Raw genomic sequence first — 21,211 nt, 5'->3', positions numbered from 1 at the left:
ACTGAGCTGTCTGACTGTGTTATAGCAGCAATGTAAGGACATTATATATTTGAAAAAAAACGATTATGCTGCTATAATGTTTTTATTGAGCGTTCTGATTGCATTATAGCAGCATAATTGGTTTTTCAAACATATAACGTCCTTACAAGACATATACAATGCTGCAGGCCCACGAGAAATAAAAATAAAGTGAGTAAATCTGTCATAGTTCAAACAAATTATTTTGTATAATCATGATGGAATATCTGTTTGTTGCAAAATGAAACATTTGGCTTTGTGTCAGCAGCCAGGTGGTAACTGAGATGGAATGCTCAACTTCACAATTTTGGCACATAATATACATTCAGCTGTTCAAAGTCTGTTCAAAGTCTTTCTCATAGGTGTTTTGTTGGTCACATAGTACTACATTACCAGCATAGTAGAATTACTGTGAAATCATTACTACCATGTTAGAATGACTTAATAGTTTTTTGCACTATAGTGATTGATTTATTATCATGTTCTTCATGAGCTTGTTAACTTTTGGGGATGGAACTGTTCTCTTCAACTTAATGAGTTCATCTAGCAATTCAATGTCCCAAGCCTTTCTGGAATTCTATAACTCAAAGTGTGATATCAAAGATAGAACCTTTATACAGCAACTGTGTTTAAAGACCAGCATGTTTGAGAGGAATAGTATTGTCAACCAGTTGGCATATTCTACTATATCTGAAGCATCACATGCAAGTTATAACATATATTTATGAGTGTTATTGGATGGTTACTTGCTGTGTCTTCATTGGGTTTCACTGTCTTTGATAATGCAATAATTTCAACTATTTTAAACTGGCTTGGGATCTATCCTGATGTCAGAATGTCAGTGCAGAAATGTTTAAGCCAGTCTCAGGCATAATTTCCAAGGAAAAAATAATGCATTGCTAATTAATTTAAAGCTCTGTCCATTCCTTATTTAGTAAAAGGTGCACATAAAATAGGGTTTTCAGTGAGTGTGACATTCATTCTCTTCAGTTCTTCCTTGATGGTTTCCACACATTTTTGGCCATCTGGGACTTTATTTGAATATTGTTTAATCTGCTCTTCTATTTGGTGATGGTGATGTGTTCTGCCCATTAGGCAGGTCCATTGCAGCAAATTCATCATTCTTCATTCCACCACACTTTTCATAGCTCTGTCAGATACATTTAGTTTATGTTGTCAGTTAGCTGAATCCTGCCAATTTCTTTTTCTTCTATTCATAGTTCCCAATTTGTCTATTCTTGTTCACCCTGTGTAAACACAACATCATTCTTTACTTTATCTGTCCGTTTCATATCTTACATTCTTCTCAAGATTCATATCTTAAAAACCTGTAAGCATTTCTCCTGCATCAGGTGCAGTGTCCATGTTTACACACCATACAGTTTAACACCTCAAACAAAATACTTCATTAATCTTTACCTTAATTGTATATTTGACAGACCGCTAAAAATACTCCTCCATTTGCAACATACTTCTCTCTCTCTCTCTCTCTCTCTCTCTCTCTCACCACCCTCCCCTATCTTCATCTTCTCCTTCTTCTTCTTCTGCTTCTTCTTATTCTTCATAGCCCATTCTCCACAGCTGGTGTTCAGATGTTTCAACAAGTTGTTAACTGTATTTTTACTTTCATTCTGCAACACCATGTCAGCAGCAAATCTTACATATTTTCTTTTCCTTCTTCCTACTGTCAGCTACACTTTTGCTGCAAGAGTTTTTAACTAAGTCACATAAACAGATACTAAATGGAGTACGTAAAAGACAACAGCTCCATCTAAATCCTCTGCCAATTTTAATTCCTGCTGTCATCTTATCTCCAGCTCTTACTTTAAGTCTTTGTATGATGTATAAATGGCTTATTTTACTCCTTTCCCTCCAGTTAATTCTGATCTCCTTCAGGATACCTAAAACTTTAATCCACTGAACTCTGTCAAAGGCTTCCTCCAAGTCAACAAAAATTACGTGGACTTCCCTACCTTTTTCTAGGAACCTTTGCCCAATTATTCATAAGAATCCAATTGCATGTCTACTTTCTGAAGCCAAACTGTTCTTCATCCAATTTTCTCTCAAATTTTGATTCATACATCCATTCATTATTCTTATTGGAATTTTTGGCATGTGAGCTATCAAACTTAATGTCTTACATTTTGTAAACTTAGTGCATTCTGTAAAATTTGTACATTTATTTTCTTCAATATTGATTCCATTACCTTAATCACAAAAATTATTGCACAATTTCAGTATTTATGCCTTTCATTTGATGAGTTAAATCAGAATAGCCTCTCCCCCAATTGTTTTTCCACATTACATGTCCTTAAGTGCCATCTCAACTGCTTCCAAAATGATGAAAGGTCCTTTGTCTTCTTCTATCAATTCTTTTTTATCCTCCAAATGCAAAACACTCAAATATCTCTTGTCTTATGTAATTCTTCTGAGTATCTGTTCCATTTGTAAAATAGACAAAGGTGAGGATGCTCCAGGTTAAATAACAGACTGTGTAAATACTGTCAATCTACACTCTATTACAGGTGGAGATGCATCACAGGACATGCGTACCCCACAAAAGCAAAGGACAGACTTGCTCAAAGACTGTCCTGTGGTGGAGCCACAGTGCTGGCCAAAGAGTTTCCTCATGCTCCATCACATGCTGGATCACCACATATGGGGATGGATGGTGCTGCTAACGACATCTTCATGCAGGAGCATGGGACCAGCTGTGCTCTGGCTGACTGCTCATAAAGAGGCATAGCTGGAACATTTCTCACTGTGCTGCATAGGTGGAGTATGGACGATTGGTAGCAGTCAAAAAAGATCATTTGTGGGAGGTGAGGTGGTAACCGGTGAGGTCAGTCAAGTAGGGATGGAGGCTGAGGCTGGTGAGTCTTGGAAGTAAGAGAGGAAATGGTGCTATAGCATTGTTTGTGTCTTGCTCTGATGTGAAACGATGGAGCTGAGGCCATTTTTTAATAGCCTGACTGTGAGAACCCCATCTGTTGCAAATGTGGAAGTGATGGAATCCAGATCATCATTCACGAGAGTCTGCATCATAATGATAATGTTCCTAGGAATGTACTATCACGAATAGGCCAATAACCTTGCTTTCCTTCCATAATAAGAAGTTAGTGGGATTTCTGTTGGTTTGTAGCCCAAGGAAACACACTCATTTCTGTAAGACTTGGTATATTTCATGCAGACGTCCACATTACAAGAAATCATACAGCGAACTGCATAAGCAAGATGGCATGGACCATTTGATTACAGAGTCAAAGAACTTGTGATGGCACAGTGTGGAGCATGGTTTGAGTGCAGTGGATGTGGGGCATGTCCGATGGTGAAGGCAGTGAGGGAGACAGCAGTGATGTGATGAGGATGTCCATCTCTGGAGGTTGTTGAAGCAGGACTTTCTGTAGGTGGTGTGGGCAGATGATACATCAGCCCCCAGTATGATTGGCTGGCAGCATTTGAACTGTAACCCTCCCTAGGCAGTTACCATAGCTTGGAGGAGCACGTGGTTGACCCCGCATGGGAGTGGGTGGGAGCTGGTAATCGACTAACGAACCTGGTCCCCGGTCAGGAGAGGTGAGTTGTCTTGCAGCAGAATGAAGATGTGGTTGTCATTGATGAGGATGGTCACATGCACCACATCTTTGGGCAGGATGTCTTTTTGCAGAACTACTAAAAGGGGTAGGGGGGGAGGAGGTACATAGAGAGGGTGAGAACCCGAGAAATGTCATTGATGGCGATGCAGATGCATGCTTGGGTGAGGGCTGCAGCGGCAGCTCTGAGGGGTCATAATTTGAGTGCGACTCCTCAGTGCTGTGAGGCTGTGTTACATCTTTGGGCATGGAAGATGCTGGGTTGAGATGTGCTGGTTTCACTTGGTGGAGAGAAACAGTGGGTGGCATACCTTTAACCTGGATGTCCATCATGCTAGCAGTGCAGTTTATAACTTTGTATGGGCTTGAATATGGTGGGGCATGTGGGGTCCAGACTCTACTGTCGTGGAGAAAAAAGAACTTGCATGAAAGGAGATTAGAGGGGGGGAGTATGGCTAGGCAGGCTGAGGAGTCCCCCATGGGAGGGGGCCTCAGTCCAAAGACTGTCGTGATACTGCAGTGCTGTCTTGAAAGTGTGATGTCACTGCACTACCAGTCGGTTTGCTTGGGGGTGGTAGGCAGTCATGCAAACATTTGTTGATACCACACAGCTGTCGGAGTTGGCCAAAGAGTGCTGATTCAAACTGCCGGCCCTGGTCGATGCTGAAGGTAGCAGAGCAGCCAAAGTGGGAAATGCAGGAAGAAACAAAGACCTTAGTCATGGTTTCAGCTATCGGTGAGAGCTACAGCCTCTACCCACCAATATAAATGACTGGTGCAAGACAAGAAAGAACATAACAGAAGCACTCTGAGGGGGGAAGGGGGCTGATGAGGTCCAGGTGTATGTGGCAAAAGTGACCAGATGGAATGTCGAATTTGCGGAGAGGTGGAACAGTGTGCCTGGTGACTTTTTTGCACTGGCAAGTAATGCAGTTCTGGGCCGAGGTCTGAGAATTGTGCTTAATGTCTTGCCACTCAAATTGTTCAGACACGAGGCCTGTTGATGATTTAATTCTGAGGTGTGCTAGAAAATGTAGTGTGTCAAACACTGAATGGCAGAGGGGGTGGGGAGGGGGGAATGAGGGGTCGGAGTGTGCTGGTGCAGTAGTAGCACGAGACTTCCTCTCGGATGCCAGCGAATTTTGCTTTGGTGAAAGACAGTGAAGTGGAGGTGCTGTTGAGAAGGTGCTGTGTATCCTCATCCTGGTTCTGTAGGGACACGAGGTCAGAAAGGTCTATGACCATTGAGATGGTGCTAATGTGGGAAAGGAAATCTGCAATGATGTTGTCAGCACCTTTGATATGGAGGACATCATTAGAGAACTGAGAGACGAAATCAAAATTCTGAAAATTAACAGGGGGGGGGGAGGGGGAAGGGGGTCGAGAGGGGGTTGCGTATGACATCTAATACTGGGTTATGGCAGGTCAGGATGTGGAACGGTGGGCCCTCGATGGCAGTGAGGAAGTGTTTCACTGCATAATAAACTGCTGAGAATTTTTGTTGGGCATGCGAAAGTTTCTTCGAAAAGACCTGAAGTGGTGTGACCACATCGTTGTGGCATTGTTGTAGGTCTGCACCTACTGTGGAGTCACTGGCATCTGTGGTGATGAAGAGTTCAGCATTTGAGACTGGATGAGACAGCTCATGTGAGAGAGTATTTCAGGGGCTGGAAGGCGGTGTGCATTGGTTCTGTCTACAGAACCAGGCATGTCCCTGAAGTTTGCTTGCCAGCAAGGGAGTTAGCAAGGGTGACCTGGGTGTCGGCTGCTGCAGGCAAATGACAACAGTAGTAGTTCTTCATTCCCATGAACTGACGGAGCTCTTTGTATGTGGTAGGGAGCAGCATGGATAAGATTGATTGCACCTTCAATTCAACAGCATGTATAACAGTGGCTGAGACTGTGTACCCCAAGAATTGGACAGATTTTTGGAGCAGCTGCAGTTTGTCAGTATTGATCTAGACTCCATTTGATGAAAGAGTGTTCTTTACTGTCAAGATGTGGCATTTGTGATCTTGCACAGTTTTGATGAAGATCAGGATATTATCGAGATACACGAAACTAAAAGTTTTCAGATGGATTATATAATGGTAAGACAGAGATTTAGGAACCAGGTTTTAAATTGTAAAACATTTCCAGGGGCAAATGTGGACTCTGACCACAATTTATTGATTATGAACTGTAGATTAAAACTGAAGAAACTGCAAAAAGGTGGGAATTTAAGGAGATGGGACCTGGATAAACTGAAAGAACCAGAGGTTGTACAGAGTTTCAGGGAGAGCATAAGGGAACAATTGACAGGAATGGGGGAAAGAAATACAGTAGAAGAAGAATGGGTAGCTTTGAGAGATGAAGTAGTGAAGATAGCAGAGGATCAGGTTGGTGACGGGACGAGGGCTAGTAGAAATCCTTGGGTAACAGAAGAAATATTGAATTTAATTGATGAAAGGACAAAATATAAAAATGCAGTAAATGCAGCAGGCAAAAACGAATACAAACGTCTCAAAAATGACATCGACAGGAAGTGCAAAATGGCAAGGCAGGGATGGCTAGAGGACAAATGTAAGGAGTAGAGGCTTATCTCACTAGGGGTAAGATAGATACTGCCTACAGGAAAATTAAAGAGACCATTGGAGAAAAGAGAGCCACTTGTATGAATATCAAGAGCTCAGATGGAAACCCAGTTCTAACCAATGAAGGGAAAGCAGAAAGGTGGAAGGAGTATATAGAGGGTCTATAGAAGGGCGGTGTACTAGAGGACAATATTATGGAAATGGAAGAGGATGTAGATGAAGATGAAATGGGAGATACGATACTGCATGAAGAGTTTGACAGAGCACTGAAAGACCTGAGTCAAAAAAAGGCCCCCGGAGTAGACAACATTCCATTGGAGCTACTGACGGCCTTGAGAGAGCCAGTCTTGACAAAACTCTACCATCTGGTGAGCAAGATGTATGAGACAGGCGAAATACCCTCAGACTTCAAGAAGAATATAATAATTCCAATTCCAAAGAAAGCAGGTGTTGACACATGTGAAAATTACCGAACTGTCAGTTTAATAAGTCACAGCTGCAAATACTAACACGAAGTCTTTACAGACGAATGGAAAAACTAGTAGAAGCCGACCTCGGGGAAGATCAGTTTGGATTCCGTAGAAATATTGGAACACGAGAGGCAATACTCACCCTACGACTTATCTTAGAAGCTAGATTAAGGAAAGGGAAACCTACGTTTCTAGCATTTGTAGACCTAGAGAAAGCTTTTGACAATGTTGACTGGAATACTCTCTTTCGAATTCTGAAGGTGGCAGGGGTCAAATACAGGGAGCGAAAGACTATTTACAATTTGTTCAGAAACCAAATGGCAGTTGTAACAGTTGAGGGGCATGAAAGGGAAGCAGTGGTTGGGAAGGGAATGAGACAGGGTTGTAGCTTCTCCCCAATGTTATTCAATCTGTATATTGAGCAAGCAGTGAAGGAAACAAAAGAAAAATTTCAGAGTAGGTATTAAAATCCATGAAGAAGAAATAAAAACTTTGAGGTTCGCCGATGACATCGTAATTCTGTCAGAAACAACAAAGGACTTGGAAGAGCAGTTGAATGGAATGGATGGTGTCTTGAAAGGAGGATATGAGATGAACATCAACAATAGCAAAACGAGGATAATGGAATGTAGTCGAATTAAGTCGGGTGATGCTGAGGGAATTAGATTAGGAAATGATACACTTAAAGTAGTAAAGGAGTTTTGCTATTTGGGGAGCAAAATAACTGATGATGGTCGAAGTAAGGAGGATATAAAATGTAGACTGGCAATGGCAAGGAAAGCGTTTCTCAAGAAGAGAAATTTGTTAACATAGAGTATAGATTTAAGTGTCAGGAAATCGTTTCTGAAAGTATTTGTATGGAGTGTAGCCATGTATGGAAGTGAAACATAGATGATAAATAGTTTGACAAGAAGAGAATAGAAGCTTTCGAAATGTGGTGCTACAGAAGAATGCTGAAGATTAGATGGGTAGATCACATAACTAATGAGGAGGTATTGAATAGAGTTGGGGAGAAGTGGAGATTGTGGCACAACTTGAGTAGAAGAAGGTATCGTTTGGTAGGACATGTTCTGAGACATCAAGGGATCACCAATTTAGTATTGGAGGGCAGTGTAGAGGGTAAAAATTGTAGAGGGAGACCAAGAGATGAATACACCAAGCAGATTCAGAAGGATGTAGGTTGCAGTAGGTACTGGGAGATGAAGAAGCTTGCACAGGATAGAGTAGCATGGAGAGCTGCATCAAACCAGTTTCAGGACTGAAGACCACAACAACATCACGAAACAGAAGTCGAACTGGAGCAAAAGAGAACCAATAAAATATTGCTTCTTCTGGGTAGCATTTTTTAACTCTAATGGCATGAAATTGTACTCATACAACCTGACGGGAGTGATAATCACTGTTTTTTGAATGTCTCTGATAACGACTGTGATTTGCTGATATGCACATTTGGAATCGAGTACACTGAAAATTGTAGCACCTGCAATAAGGTGATTGAAGTCAGAAATGTTTGGTATAGGATAATTGCCGACGTGCGTGGAGCAGCACAGTAAAATGTTCCTACTGGGCTGTCAATATGACAAGCTAGGGTATGTTCAGAGGGGTGGAAACCACAGTTAGTATCACTATGCAGCACATTGTTCACATCACATGGGGGCCTGTAAAGTGCACTGAGGGGCCAAATGGTCAGTGAAGGTGGAAACTGGCCTGGAAATGTTCGTGGTACACACTGTACATTGTCCACTTTGTAAACCGATGAAGCAGTTAAGCACTTGTGCATCATGGAGGCATGATCAGTGCACATGGTCTGTCGTAACAAAGGCAGGATTGCACAATGCACTGTTGTAATGGTTGCCCAGGTGGCCGGCATCTCATACATAGTTTGTTCACGAAATGCAGAATCCACATCAGCATGATGAAATGCAAGGACTTTGCTCTCCTCATTGTCAATTTTTAAATTCACGTGTCAATGCACACTTGCTGGAAATGCAAAGCCTGAGTCTGCAGTCACATGTTGCTCTGTCGAGTGGCGAAACTGTTGAGGTGACGAAACTGCAGGAAACATGTTGTAAAATCCAGGTGGTGGTGAAGTGATGAAGTGTTTCATTGTAGGTGCAGGAGCTTTGATATCCATGGGCTGCATGGCAGGATACATGGCCAAACAGAATGAAGGAAGCCGTAAACAAAGCCAGCACAGTAGATGCGAAAATACTTGCACTAAAGGGCAACAATGTGCAAGTTCTAATTCGGGGTCCCCACTGTGGGATTTCTGTTGGGTTGTAGCCCAAGGAAACACTCTCATTTCTGTGAGACTTGGTATTTTTCATGCAGATGTCCACATTATATCAAATCATATAGCGAACTGCACAAGCAAGATGGCGTAGGCCGTTTGGTTACAGAGTCAAAGAACTTGCAATGGCGGAGATACGTCATTTGTATTTGTTGCCACCACAAGTTTGTCAATAAGTTCAACTGAGATCCCCTCAGATCATAACTGGTCCAAGTCCACTTGTTCTAAAATTTTGTTGACATCAGGGTCAATGTGCAGAATGTCATCAATGTCAGAAATCATACTTATAGGCAAGTCAGTGGTGTTGAGCAAGATCCATCATCAGTTTAAGTCCATTGAATATAACAGTAGTCCATTTGCAATACAGTAAAATGTCAAAGATGTTGTCACACCATGTAATCACTTTATGTTCATCTGAGTAGGGCGGGTGTAATGCTGGTCGGTCAGTATTGTCTCACAGCATGACGTGATTACAGTGCCGCAGAGCTTCATGGATGAAGATTTTATGAGAGCCATGTGCCTTCATGGGTGGTATTTTAAGGTGTGCAGTGTGTGCTCAGACACTATGAACCGCATGACCACAGCATTTTGCTGTATACGTCTTATGACTGACACAAATAACATGACAGTTACATGACTGCCACAAGTTTCAACAAGTGATACACCCCAATGTTTCCTTGATATACAGACAAGTTTTAGCATTGTTCCCTGACAAATTTTCAGATCTTATGAGTATGTTAAGGCGTAAGTTGACAGTCTGTCTTTGCAGCAACAGTACAAGAAACCATAGTGCAAATGAGGAAACATCTTAAAAAAAGCTTTCAGCAAGATGGTGTTTCCTGATGTGAGCAAAAATCTTTTGTAATGAACGGTTTTTAGATGGGGAAAGCAAGCCAAATGGTGTATGTGTTTCTTTAAGACAACTGATGTTTTTATTTCAATAAAAAGAAACACGTTTGGTGATAAAAGTCTGCATTTCTTGAAGCCACTAGATGGATTTAAAATACCTTCACTGATTTCAAAAATAACCTCAGAAATAAAGTAGGCCTCTTGAAAGAGGTGTACAAGATGGGGAGAAATTGTGTAAACCAGCACTGTAGGTGACCACGAATAAAATGTTGGTTCTTCTATGTTTGTTAGTGTCACTTATTACCCACTGTGTAATATCTATTATTTTAGAGGTATTGTGTGATTTTTCTTTCAGGAAATATATGAGTATATAGTGTACAAACCACCAGCAACTGACACAATTTTCTTCTTCTTATTGTTCATACTTTTTATATGCCATATACAAACAGACTCGGCTGTAGGCAGGTTGGTGAGACTAGATACAACAGGCACGGCCTGCACATTAGTGGGAACCAAATGACTCCAGCTCGGCAGGCCCGATTCATTGCAGATACCTGCAGAAATGGTCTGTGGTTTTGGCCCGTCATGGAAATCCACTCATGTGGCCAGCTATTCGTGAGCCACAGACAGCATGTTGATGAAATGAGACCATGGTGATCAATCCATGCAACAGATAACTTGTTCAAATACTCTGAGAATCGATAATAAGGGCTGGCCATGGTGTTCTAGCGGTTCTAGGAGCTCAGTCCAGAACTGCGTGACTGCTACGGTCCCAGGTTCGAATCCTGCCTTGGCCATGGATTGTTTGTGATGTCCTTAGGTTAGTTAGGTTTAAGTAGTTCTAAGTTCTAAAGGGACTGATGACCACAGATGTTTAGTCTCATAGTGCTCAGAGCTATTTGAACCTTTTTTTTTTTTTTTTTTTTTTTTTTTTTTTTTTTTTTTTTTTTTTTTATAATAAGGAGGATGGGTAACAACTCACCATAAAGATGAAGGATGGGTAACAACTCACCATAAAGATGATTGCTGAGCTGCAGACTGGCATGTATAAAAGACAAGACAATCACGCTCTCAATACTAAATTTTCAGCCATAGCTTTTGTCAGAATGAGAGCACACACACTGACACAACAAATGCATACATGACTGCCAACTCTGGCCACTGTGTCTACAGTCTCTGAGAATCAGATCCAAACCAACCACTCCTCATGTCTCCCTGCCTCTCGTCAGCAGCTGCTAGGTTAGTGGCAAGAAGTGGTGGCAGCACTGACTGTAAGCTGAGGGGAGTGGTAGGAAGGGGAGAAACAATAGTACTGAAGGAGTAGGGAAACAGCAAATGTACTCAGCTGCACCTGGCCAGCAATGATGTACGCACCTCAGTAAAGAAACCATTTCATCTACTGAGACAAAAATGAGATCTTTGCAGTGTTTCTTTCAAATTTCCCTGATATTTCCATGATGTGTTTAAGATTCCCTCATATTCCCTGATTACCAGAACCTGTGGCAACCCTGAGTTACAACCTTCTGATGAAGGGCACTAAGGGCCCAAAACTGGTGCTGGTTGCTTATTATTTTGTTACAATCCCACTATGTTGTTGCTTAATTGCGCATGTTGAAGGTGCACTGCTGCAAGTGTGCAAAATCAATATCTACTGAGAGAGCACTGATACTTGAAAGGAAATGAGCCATGATGTTGTCCATGCCATGAAGATGTTGGATGTCTGTTGTCAATTGCATGATGGCAGAAGTGCCATGGACAACAACCTTTTATTAGGTCGAAAATAAAATCCAATAGTGGGCAATGATCCTTGTAGACTGTGTAAGGTCTGCCTCCACCATCATCTTTAAAGTACCATATTTCTCTGTGCACTGCCAACAGTTCTCATTCATAGGCTGACCACCTATGCTGAGAATCTATCAACTTTTTGGGAAAGAAATGCAGTGGATGTTGTGTGTCTGTTGTTAGAGAACAGCACCAGTTGCTAAATTGCTCACATCAGAGGTGATTGTCAGATGGCTAGGGGGTAGTGGGTATGTCAGTGTTACGACCTGAGAAACGCAGACTTTACTTTTTTCAAATGCTTGTTGGATCTGCAAGATAGCTAATATACTTTTGTTCAGGCTGCTAATGTGCTAATTTGTTTATAGGAGGTTCCCAGGTGACACTTGCTTTAGGCAGGCATCTACAATAAAAATTCATCGTGCCAAGAAATTCATGTAATTCATGAAAGGTCTGTTGTCAAGGTAAGTGACAAATAAGTTCAGCCTGTTGTAGTATAGGTTGTGAGCTGTAATGGCAAACCAAATGACCATAGACGGTAGCCTGAGACTGTCTCAGATGACACTTATCATTGCTGATGGCAACACAAAGGATGTGTAAAGCATAAAAAACTAGTTCAAGACCCTCATTGTATTCCTTTTTGGAAGATGAAAAGACTAAAATATTATCCAAGTAAGCACAGCAAATCAAAAATTTGAAGACAGCATTGTCAATGAATCTTTCCCGAGTCTCTGCTGCATTTTGATGTTCATGTGACATATAAAATAATTCATAAAGTCCAAAAAGGGTGGTGAAAGCTGTCTTCATCCTATCCTCTTGGTTCATAGGGATCTGCAAATATGCTTCCTTACAATACAACACAATGAACACAGAAGCACTTGCCAAATAATGTGTGAAGTCTTCAATATTCAGGACAGGATAACTGTCCAGTATCATGTCGAAGTTATGATCCTGATAGTTGCTGTATAATCTACATGTGCTACCCTTCTTTGGTATGAGCTGGGTGGGCAAGGCCGAAGGACTCTGAACTGTCTAACTATACTGGCTTGCAATAACTACTCTAAAACCAACTTACCCATGTAAACTTTACCCAGCACAAATGAAAGTGTCTTTAAGTCAAACTGGTAGTAACAGCATTCTGTTTATGTTATAAAGTTTTTCACTCTAGCACAGTGTCTGAATTGTACATGTGAATCTGGCAGTTAGGGATAAAAACACACAACAGGAACGTGGGCAACAGACAAAGATAGATTTGATTGAATTGTACTGATGCTGGTAATGCTGTTGCAGACTGCTCCAATGGTGTGTGAGTGTCTGCTACTGGCTGTCCTACATCCACTGACTCATTTGTGATGATGCTGCCCCTGAGTGATCTCTTAAAAATACATATGTGCAGGGGTGAGATTGTCTGTAGACGTGTAAATTTTGCTGCGTATAATGTGGTTCTACCCACATAGGTGAAACGCTTGTTTCTTTATGTTGAAGTACTGCTGAATAATTCACTGCAATTACAATGCTGATGACAGGCAGTTTCATAGTATCTTTTGGTACTGTTTTTCTGTGTCAACAGAATTGACAGTTTGTGAGATGGGGTCACTAGTTACCTATTGCATGAGGGATGGAGGAGCATTGATGATTCCCATCACGGAACATCTGTTGTTATGATATAGAAAAGTTCCACATCCCAAATTGAGAAAGTGATGAAAATGTCTTAAAACGTCAGCCTACAATACTGGTTTGTTAACATCAGCAATGAAAAATTGCCAGGCGAATGTTTCTTCTGAACTGAAGTCAAAGGCTCAAGATGTGGTTCCACATACTGCAATGTGTGAATCATTCACTGCACAGAGCTGCAATGCTGATACAGTTTTTCCTGTTGGTGGTGGATCACATGGGATGATACTCACCAGTGTCAATAAGAAAATATTGGTTGCATGTGTGTCCCCGGACACAGAGACTACTGTATGAAGATTGTGTGCAACAAGATTGGCTCATATGTCAAGGCAGCAGGCGGCCTGAAATGGTCCAACAATCTGGAGCACCTACTCAAGATTGTTCTTCCCATTTGGGTGGTTGTAAGGTGTCATACTATTGCAAGTTTTACTGCCCAAACATGCATGAAACCAGCAGAGGCATGGTTACACCTTTTATCAATGAGCAATGTGTTGTTACTGGCTGGCCATCTGTTTTGTTTTGGGTAGCTGAAGGTCATTCACGGGGCAGGTGGCAGTTACCTCATCCTCGGTGGTTTCTGCCCATGCTTGGTACCATTTGGTTGCCTTCTGCCATGTGTCACAGCCTGTTCCAAGACTGGGATGAGGTTGGTCATTGTTTTCCATTGAATTAATACATTCTTGATGTTGTAGCCCTGCAAGAAGTCTGTCTGTCAAAATTTATCTTCTTTCAAATGATACATGCTGATGTGAGATCATTGATAGCTATAACTAAGGAGGTAACTTTAGAAGCCACAGCATTCACAAGGTATGGTCTTGCATGAGTGCCGCATCAATTAAATGCCAGAGATGTCTCCAAAATTGAAAAGGTGTTCTGGTGCCTAAGCATTTGTCATAGATAACTTGATGTTGCTGTTCTGGTGTTCAGGCCAGACAGTGTATGAATGCAGTCGTCACCGCTTCATATTTGCGAATAGCCCGGGAAGAGGGGGTGGGGGGGTGAGGGTGGGGGGGAGGGGTGACAATATATCACTTATGAGGTTGACATGCTTGCCCAGGTGGACAGTAAGGTAACAAACTTGCAGCTATAATCAGAAATGCCTCAACTGTGGGGAATCCACTAAGTGAGAGCAAACCACATGTCTGGCTGTTCTGTGTGAAAGGGCGGCAGCTAGGGTTGTGAATTATGGGGTACAGGACTGCCATTAAAATTGTGGGGTTCAAGTAGCACTGCAATTGGTTGAAGGGTGATGATGGACGAGCTCTTGTTTGAAGGCCAAAGTGTGGAAGGGAAACGCAGGAAGGTATCTGCACATGGCCTGGCTGGATGGACTGTCTATGGCAATTGAGCATGTTTGGTGAAACTTTATGCACATGGGAGGTACAACATAATCAAACATCAGTCCCTGTCTTCTCTTAGTGATATGTATGAGGCATCTTGTTTGTCTGTAGAAGAGTTGCATCCATTGCCAAAATTACCGAGAAGGTCGGTAACTGGTACACTTTGTTCAGGAACATGAGAGTCATTGTTGATACCACCAGCAGTGCACAAGAAAATGTCGCTTTCACGTTTAACAAAAGGCAAGAGTTGTCACTGCTGATGCAAAGTACTGAACTCAACTCCTTATAAGTCACTGTCTTGTATTTCCTTGTCTCTGGCACTAAAGTTGCTTTGGATAGCTCCATTGTTGTTACAAGCAAGATGAGTTCAAGAATACAAAATAATCCACAGCTGATAACGTTGTTAAAAGTGGGGTCATCAAAGTAGAGTAAATTCAGATAAGGATGCCCTAGCTTAAGTAATGGAGGGCATGAATATCAAGAATCTACACTCTTTTATTAGGTGGAGATACATCTGAGGAAGTGCATATGCAACAGAAGGTCAGGAAGACTACCTCAAAGGTTGCCCTGCATCAGAGCATAATGTGTTAGTTCACACTGAATAAAAAACATACACAAAATATAATTCAAAGCTCTTATGTTTTGAACATGGTTTGAACTAGATATTAACCTGAACATCACAAAAGGAAATGTTAACATTACACATGCAACTGGGCAGTGACTGTTATCGTTAGAACCAAATTGTTTTGCAGTACAGTTAGTTGTGGAAACCAATGTTCTTTAAGATTCTTGTTCTGTTTGCAGTGTAATAGACTTTCATTCATGATGAATCATTAACTATCACTACAGAAACCATTAAACTATTTACTACCTATGAAACTGGTTAGTAAAATTGTGAATTCATGAAGGTGATTCACTTGCTAAAAACAGATGAACTGCATTCACGACTACCAAATTAAAGTGAATTTTATACTGTTTCAAAACTGTCTATTTGATGTGAACAGTGGTGGCATGTATGTGAGCATTGTGAATGGTCTGCCCTAATGGATTCCGATCCAAACAGCATCACACACTCAAACAGCACACACTCAAAGGGAGATGACACTGAGTGGATCACATATCCAGCAAGAAGACTGATACATTTTATCACCAGTAGATCTACTGTACTTTAATTACACTGCCACCATAGAGAAGCTGCTGACAACTTCAGACACTGCTGCCTATGCACAAATAAGGCACAGTACCAAGTTATCTGTCCATAAAGATCAGAAAACATTTTATATGGTTTGCATTCCAATTTCTTTTCTTTTGTGATGAAATTTTTGCCAACTTTTGTTTTTCTATAAATAAATGACATTTTTCAATGAGAGTATTCACAGTTTAGTGATGGCATTGTTTATCCTATTATAAGCTGTAGTAATTACTATCTATCACCTCTGTTTTTCTCTTTTAGTTTATTTTGGTCGTTATACATATCTTTTTCTGGAATGTGCTTCTACACATTTGTGCAGTGTTTCTTTTAGGCAAATTTATGTAACTGTGTCACACAATAAATAACATGATTGGTGGCATCCATCATTAGCTTCTGCCCTCCAGCCAATAGATGTGAGGCTGCTCACTTGTCACTGGTGCAGTTTGAATATAACAAATTTTCCTGAGGCTGAGAAGCTTATGTGCATAAATCAGCATCATTTTAGAAAGAATCACTCATGAAAAGTGTCATGTGCCCTTTTCTCACATTTTATACTGCAAACTATAGATGATGGGCAACAAACAGATTCCATATTTCTAGAGCTCCAGAAAGCATTTTACATGTTTCTCCACTGCAGGATGTTAAAGAAGGTCTTAGCAAATGGAATAAGTTCACAGATATGTGAATGGCTTGAAGACTTATTACATTATAGAACCCGATATGTGTCCTCGACAGTGACTGTTGAGCAGAGACAAGGGTATAGTCAGGAGTGCCCCAGGGAAGAGTGATGGGTACACTATTATTCTCTATATACATAAATGATTGGGCAGACAGGCTGGACAGCAATCTGCACTTGTTTGCTGATGATGCAGTAGTGTATGGTAAAGCGCTGAAGTTGAGTGACTGTAGGAGGATACAATATGACTTAGATAAAAGTTCTAGTTGGCTGGTGTGATGAATGACAGTTGACTCTACATGTAGAAAAATTTAACTTAATGTTGTAGTGATTCGAGAATTTTGGTGCAAATTCTAGAACCACTAGGCCTTCTACTGTCTCAAACACATGACATGTTAGAAGTGAGTGTGGGATGATAGAATTCTACCTACTGCACGTCACATGTTTGTGTGTGCAAGTTTGAAATTCAGTAGCTAGAAGAATGTAGACACGGCGGTCAAATGGCGATGACAACTACTTGTTGGACGATCCCTGGAAGTTTTATTGAAGGTGTACAGAAGGACCATGGAGCTTCTATGTTATTCTGTGCTAATTGTGCCAGTGACCATTGTTATAATATGGAGAACAGCTGAGAAAGCACTCTTAGAAAAAAATTTTGTCTTATCCTTGTTGAAGGGAAGTTGTGTATTTTGATTCATGTTGATAATGGCCAGGGTGTTTAAGCCACCTTTCTCTTATATGTAAATTTGTTTGTTTCTAACACTGAAGACATAGAGACTTACTAAACAGTACATATTTATGTGAAGAGTGAGATTCGTAATATGTCTGAAGTTTAATATACGTTATTAATTGAAGGAAATGAAAGAGTCTTAAGGAATTCCTGCACCTAGCAGCACACTTCAGAGAAGAAGCAAAAGACAGTTAGTAGCAGCCAGTTTGCCAGCAAGGAAGGTTGGCCGAGCATCTCAAGTAAGTCATCTTGGAAAAGAAGTGGAAGTTAGTATACTTACTTCACACTTAAATCATCATCCAAAGCCGTTAGAATGTGGATAAGTAGGAAAAACAATTCCGTAATTATTGGATACAGTCTGAGCAGTGTCCTGCTTGACACAGACAAGTCATTGAAATATCTGGGTTAATGTTGCAAATCTATATGAAATGGAATGAGCATTTGGGGACTGTGGTAGGAAAAGCAAATGGCTCACTTCAATTTATCAAGAGAATTCTAGGAAAGTATAATTCGTCTGTAAAGGAGACCACATATACAATGCTCATGTGACCTATTCTTGGGTACTGCTCATGTGTTTGGGATCCATACCAGGTTGGATTTAAAGAAAGACATTGAAGCAATTCAGTGACTGGCTGCTAGATCTGTAGATGTGAACAGCATGGAAGTGTTATAAAGATGCTTCAGTAACTCAAATGGGAATCCCTGAAGGGAAGGTAAAGTTCAATTTAGAGAACCAGCATTTGAGGCTGACTGCAGAGTGATTGTGTGGCCTCCAATATGCATTGCACATAAGGACCACGCAGATAAGATATGAGACATTAGAGCTCTTTCAGAGGCATTCTATTTGCGAGTGAAACAAGAAAGGAAATGACTAGTAGTGGTATGGGGTGCCCTCTGCCAAGCACCATATGGTGGATTGTGGAGTATCAATGTAGATGTAGTTGTAGATGTAGAAGGCACAAATTTGGCGAAAACTTTAAATTTCAGAGCTGTCCAACTACAGGAATTATATTTATATTCTGTAGATTGTCATATTGCAGCATACTCATGACCAAGTGAGAGTTTATTTGTTTTTAATAGTTATAACTGAATAACATTACAACCTTTTCAACTGTTGTAAACAATGTGGTCACAGGATTTTGCAGTATATATACTGCTGGATTTGAATACCAAATTCTAATACTGTCATTTCAGTAACTTTGGTACTGAAACAGGTTCTTCATTCTAAAATAATCAAAATTTACTTCATTACATTTTCCCAAGTTAAAATATTCATATAAATTTTTGGTCAAAGTTCAAAAAGCAGATCTCTTAGAACTGCAATATTATGAGAAGGAAAGTAGCTACTCACCATATAGCAGAGATGCTGAGTCGCAGATAGGCACAACAAAAAGACTCTAACAAACAATTATAGCTTTTGGCCATTAAAGCCTTCGTCAACAATAGGCAGACATATGCCCACATGCACACACACTCATGCAAATGCAACTCACACATATGACTGTTGTCTCAGGCAACTGAAATCACATCAAACTTAGAACTGTTGAAAACTTAGAACTGCTTTATTTATATTTGTTGTTCTGAAATTTCATTAACATTCTCTCCTTTTGTCTTCCACCTCTTTCTAAAGTCCAAGTTATTTACTTCCTGGTAAATTAAATTCATGCTGCACCTTTCTCTCTGGTTGGTCAATTTCTTCACAATTCTGTTAAAGCTTTGTCAATTTCTTTTCACAGTTGATTGCTTAAGCCCTAAATCTTTGCCTATCTCTGTGGCAGAATTTTTATATTTTTTTTCTTTCTTCCATTTCTACAACATTTTTTTGCTTCCCATGGTTCCTTGATGTTATTTGCCTCTTTAAGTCCAACTGTTACTTCTGCTGCTTTCTGTTAATAGTTTTTAATGCTAATACAGAACTGTTACTGAGTTGTGTATTTAGATTATTTTTTCCTGGAACTGAGTTGTGTATTTAAACTATTTTTTCCTGGAAATTTTCTTGATACACATTCTTACTTCATCCTTTTCAAGTCTTTCCAGATTAAATTTTCTCTTCTTTTGATCTTTTTCATCTTTTTTAAACTGAATTATTATTTATTCAACAAGAGGATACGATTTGAATTGATATCCACTCCTGGCAATGTCTTAGAGTTTGTCACACAGTTTCTAAATCTTTCCTGTCTCAAAATATAGTCAATGTGGCATCTTTTTGAGCCAGTTGGACATGTAGAAGTGTAACTTCTTCTTCTAGGTTGTTCATACAACGTATCTCCAGTATTTAAGAAGTTTCTTGTGCACAAATCCACCAAGAGCTCTCCTTACTCATTGTTTTTCCCTAATGTATATTTGCACACAATTCTTTCATCTTTGTCTTCACCTGCATTCCAGTCACCCAGTCTTTCCTTTCTCTATTTGTCCTCTTTCTTACTATAGCTTTTTTACTTCTCAGGTGATCCACCATGTAGAATATGTATTTGTATTATCACTAGATTTTCCTTCTTTCAGTGGATCTTCACTGCCGTCAATCTTTCATCACATATCCCACTGATATCACTTTATCTGTGACTCTTGTTTCTAATATTATCCCAACATCATGAATTCCTCAAGAATAAAATACTCTGAATTCCTCACTTAAAAATTCTTCATTCTGTCTCCATCTCATTTCAGAGTTTTCCATTATATCCATTCTGTTGCTTCTCATTTCCTACTTCAGATTCTCCGACTTCTCCACTTGTAAGACATTCTCAGCATTCCATGTTCATAAATCTTCTGTTCTTCCTCATTTCAGTGTGACCTAACTCAGCATCTGCCACCCAGACTATCTCATTGGGGAGATATTTTACATCCAGAATCAACTCTGACCTTGCTAGACTTATCATGCTATTTACACAGTTTTCCTGAGAACCCTATAAATGAATTAGCTTCACACTGTGCTCCATTTGCTAACTGACCCAGCCAACTTTCCTCCTCTCTCTTTATCATTACAGGCTAGGAAATAGTAGTGACGGGGTATTTTTGGTTGGTCATTTTGGATATGGTTACAGCTCCAAAGTGTCTCAACAGCGGCCATCCTACAATGGTTGACATATTAGCAGAACATGCAGGCCAACAAAGTAGAGGTACTTGTCATTCTTTGAAGGAGACTTGCACAATGTGGGACACCTCTGTCCAGGAACTATCATGCTGAAATATGCCAAGTGGAGTTGCCTGAAGCAAAAGTGGAACCAAGAGCTCAAAAACATCTCTCTTGTAGCAATTGCTATCCAGGTGGCAGCCAACACACAGAAACTGAGATTGCAACCCCAAACGGTTCTTGGTCTTTGTCTGCAATGCTGCACAACAATGGAGGCTGTCCAACAGCACAAACTATGGAAACATGTAACACATGTCTGGCCATCACTGAAATGTTTTCTGAAGCATGATTTGTCTGAAAACTTTACAGTATGACAATGATGGTATTCAAATGCTCCTTGTAGTCAGAAGCATGTATGATTTCTGGACAGTATTTAAATGTACATCTATAGTTATTATTAGGTCAACTTGTGGTGACAGAATATCACATTTGAAGAGTGTTATGTCAGAGGCAAGATACACTGTATTTTTGTTGTTAAATGACAACCCATTTCTGAAACCCATCTGCTGATATTACCTTACTGCATCATAACCCTTACATTCCATAGCCTTAAGAATAATAATTGTGTCACATGCACAATTACAAAATACTGCTGGTAACACTACAGTCATTTCCATCAAAGAGACAAAGGTTATTGTTTACATTTTAAAATTTCATGGAATTTACAACACAATAGTATTGTCATAATGCAATATCATCTTTTTTTACTTAATGCAAATATATTAGCTGACAGTAAGCTTCCACAAGAAGATGATACCTGCATTTTCAAGACAATCCATGTTATTTATTGTAATAATAACAAATAATTTTAACATTAACTATTGTAATATAATTCTCTAACAGATTTAATGCACTGTGTCTACATTTAAAGTACTAAAATTCAATATTTTTTGGTAA

The 21,211-nt window shown here is 40.2% G+C and overlaps 1 protein-coding gene across 2 annotated transcripts in view; it reads right to left on the bottom strand.

Moving 5' to 3' along the window:
- LOC126267180 (cholinesterase 1-like) overlaps window positions 1-21,211 on the bottom strand; it is a 156,513-nt gene that overhangs the window by 22,194 nt on the left and 113,108 nt on the right. The window lies entirely within an intron of this gene.

This window comes from Schistocerca gregaria, chromosome 4 (assembly GCF_023897955.1).
Source record: "Schistocerca gregaria isolate iqSchGreg1 chromosome 4, iqSchGreg1.2, whole genome shotgun sequence".
Classification (NCBI taxonomy): Eukaryota; Metazoa; Arthropoda; class Insecta; order Orthoptera; family Acrididae; genus Schistocerca; species Schistocerca gregaria.
Note: the sequence above shows the minus strand (reverse complement) of the source record. Positions and strands in the feature narration are given on the sequence as shown.